Consider the following 3919-nt stretch of genomic DNA (forward strand, 5'->3'; position numbering starts at 1 on the left):
CTTTGCTAACAGAAGAAAGTATGAGGCTATTCTGTTAAAAAAAAAAAAAGATTCAACATTAACCACTAAAAATTCCCTTAACCCAGTAGGTTTCCTAACAGGGGATCTAAATCTTAATTAATGACTATACAAAGGTCGAACCAGACCTAGGCGGAACTCTCTAGGTCAGGATGGTAGACGGTTCCTCGCAGGTGATTGAGAGAAAAAGACACAATGGGTATTCAGTAAGTGATAAGGAAACTCTTGTAGAAGCAGAGTTAGGAAAATTGCCTAATAATTGGTCTGTTCAAATGTGCCTGCTATTTGCACTCAGCCAAGCCTTAAAGTACTTACAGAACGAAGAAGGAACCATCTATACCAATCCTAAGTTAATTTAGACTAAACAAGGTTTTATTAATAGCAAAGAATAATTGAAATCCCCAACTTACAAGGTTTTCAACAAAAGTAAAGTTTGCTAAAAGTTAACAGTGTAACCTGTATTATCCTAACTTCTAATCTTGTGGCCTTAGGCAGTCTAGTCCACGGACATGAAGGAAGTTCATTTTGGAGAATAATGGTTATCATCTTTAGAAAAAAAAAAGGTGGGGGGAAGAATGTATATAAAAAATGTTATATGGTAAATTCTTGTCCTAAAATAAATTAACCGGTTGTTTAAAGAAAGGGATGTTTGCAACAAGTCAGAAGGTTGAGGCATGTTGAAGATTGTGAAAACTGTGAAAAAAAGTTATAAAAGGGAATTTATGCAAGAAATATTGTATAATTTAGAAGTAATTAGGCCTCCTAAATGTAAAACTATTGACGAAACAGTTTATGTGCAAGGTGTATAAGGAAGGCAAAATATACTTTTGGTAAAAGGATTATAAAGAGGCATAAGAATGTGGACTTTTACCTACATTAAAAGGTTAAAAAAATTTTGTTTTGAAGGTTTAAGCAAGTTTTAAAACGTTAATTGTAAAGGAAATTCTGTGTGTAAACATATTGGCTAAAGTTAAAAAGGTATCATCCAGTTTTTCTGTGAACTGGACATTAAAATAAAAGTACAATGGGTTTTTCTTAAAGCACTAACCTGCTCATTAACAAAAATTATAAAAGGTTAAAAAGAGTCTATAAAAATCTTATGGTCAGATGTTAAAAATTGGATAAATATGTCTACAAGGTTTTATTAAGTTTAACATTAATAACACACTAATATAAAGGTGAAATTTAGCTTAACTGGTATAAAATCATACAGGTTTATATATATTGTTAAATATAAAATGGTGTTTGACTTTCTTTGGTCTAAAAATAATAAAAATTGATGCTAAAAGAAATTTCTCAGTAAAAAGGCGCCAAGGACTATAAAGTCCACAGCTGATGTCCCCACACTTAAAACAAAAGATCAGTTTCTTAGAAATTATATACTTGGTTTATCTTCCACTTTCCTTTCCCTCAAAACTAGAAGTCTTTTAGCACAGGTACCACCCCTAGAATTTCCAGTAAACCAGGACCAGCCTGAGGATCACGTTCTCATCAAAAGGTGGGAAAAAGGAATACTCGAGATGGCCTGGGAAGGACCCTACTTTGTTCTGTTAACCACCGAGACTGCTGTTCATACAGCGGAAAGGGGATGGACTCACACCCGAGTCAAGAAAGTGCCATCCCCTCCAGAGTCGAAGGCCATAGTCCCAGGGGAAAGCCCTACCAAACTAAAGCTAAGAAAAATTTAACTCTCTTTCATCTATTCTATTACTTTCTTCTTTCCTCGCTCTACTGCTGACCATCTAGTTATAACATAACCAAGTCAATTTCACCTCAAACTATTTCATTTAATGCTTGCCTTGTTATACCCTGTGGGGACTTGCCAAGTCAAAGACAGCTTTCTACTTCAGAAAAGTACCTCTGTCCCTCCTGACTCTCCTCAGACTGGGCATTAGTAAATTAGGACCATTTAATCTGGGGAGATTTCGATAAAGACCCCAGTGTCAACCAGGAGTCCTGCCCTCCGATGGAGAGCTTTCATGCCGTAGTTGGTCCAATGTTCTGTGGACCACTAAAGAGCAAGGATGGACTGCCCCAACCGGTTTTTGTAATTTCCTAAAACCATACATTCATTTTACTAGAGGATCATAGAAGTTAAAGACTTAAAACAAACTTTGGCAATTAAGACAGGATACCAACATGCAAATGCCTGGTTAGAATGGATCAAATATTCTGTCCACATGTTTAACAAAAGCTATTATTATGCTTGCACACATGGCAGGCCAGAGGCCCAGATTGTCCCCTTTCCACTAAGGTGGTCCTCCAGTCGACTAGGCATGGGCTGCATGGTAGCTCTTTTCTAGGATTCTACAGCCTGGAGAAATAAGTCATGCCAAGCTCTCTCTCTGTTATATCCTGAAGTCAGGCACCCCGCGAGTCAGCCCCCGAGGGCCATCCAGCCTCCGTCTCCCAACACTAAGTTCACTTCGTGTCTCTCATGACAGGGAGGAAACTTAGCATTCCTTGGAGACCTGAAGGGATGCAGTGAGCTTAAGTATTTTCAAGAGCTTATCAATCAGCCTTTGTTCATCCCCGAGTGGATGTGAGGTGGTATTGTGGTGGACCTTTACTGGACATTCTGCCAAATAACTAGAGTGGCACTTGTGCTTTAGTCCAATTGGCTATCCCTTTCATCCTGGCATTTCATCAACCAGAGGGAAGGAAAAATAAGACATCGTAAAGCGAGAGAAGCCCCTTATATGTCTTTCAACTCTCATGTCTATTTAGACACAATTAGAGTCCCACGGGGAATACTAGATCAATTTAAAGCCCAAAATCAAATAGCCGCAGTATTTGAGTCTATATTTTTGTGGGTGAAAATTAATAAAAATATAGATTAGATAAACTACATCTATTACAACCAGCAGCAATTTATTAACTACACTAGAGATGCTGTTAAAGGAATAGCTGAACAATTAAGGGCTACTAGCCAGATAGCTTGGGAAAATAGGATAGCCTTAGACATGACATTAGCAGAAAGAGGAGGAGTTTGCGTTATGATTAAAACTCAATGTTGCACCTTCATCCCAAACAACACCGCCCTTAATGGAAGTATAGCAAAGGCATTGCAAGATCTGACTGCTCTATCCAATGAGTTAGCCAGCAACTCAGGGGTAAATGACCCCTTTACAGGATGGCTGGAAAAGTAGTTCAGTAAATGGAAGAATAATAGCCTCAATTCTTACTTCCCTCGCAGCTGTAATAGGTATACTTATTATTGTCAGGTGCTGTGTCATACCATGCATCTGTAAGTTGATGCAGAGGCTCATAAAAACAGCACTTACTAAAACCTCCCTTACTATCCTCCACCTTATCCATGGAAGCTTCTTCTTTTGGAAAATCAAGCAAAACAACTAAGCCAAGACATGTTAAAAAAAAAAAAAGTTTGAAAAGAAAGCTGTAAGGAAATACAAGGGGAGAGGTTGCTAACAACCTGAGTTCTAAGTGTCTTTTAAAAAAATTAATATGTCAGTATGTTCAATTCTTTGCCTTCTACTTTTCAACTTCCTCGTAAAGCAACCTTTTTCGATTACCTACTCTACCCTGACTCATTCCGATTGCCTGCTACCTGCTCTGCCCTGACTCCTGCTGAAGCACTCACCCTGTCATTCTCTTTAAATTAGCCAACCAGAATTAGCTTAGCCTGTGCGGTCTAACCCTAGACAATAGGGGAATGACACAGCAGCAGGGGCCACGTGTGTCAGCGATAAGAACCCCTTCCCCTCCCTTGTCCAAGTGTGCCCTTACAATTGCTCCATCTGTAAGGGCACACCCTTCTGTAGAAGTATCTTGCCTTGCTGAGAATTAAGAAAATTTTATATTCGAGTGCTATTTCTTTTGCGGCACCGAAACTTTATATATAACACTATGTAAATGGAGAGGATGAAGTAAAGTTACAAGG

General features: G+C 38.6%; 1 pseudogene; it reads left to right on the plus strand.

Moving 5' to 3' along the window:
• The first annotated feature begins 2111 nt into the window (after nt 1-2111).
• LOC134758903 (uncharacterized) lies at nt 2112-3375 on the plus strand (annotated as a pseudogene).
• Nucleotides 3376-3919: the final 544 nt, after the last annotated feature.

Source organism: Gorilla gorilla, chromosome 1, assembly GCF_029281585.2.
Source record: "Gorilla gorilla gorilla isolate KB3781 chromosome 1, NHGRI_mGorGor1-v2.1_pri, whole genome shotgun sequence".
Taxonomy (NCBI): Eukaryota; Metazoa; Chordata; class Mammalia; order Primates; family Hominidae; genus Gorilla; species Gorilla gorilla.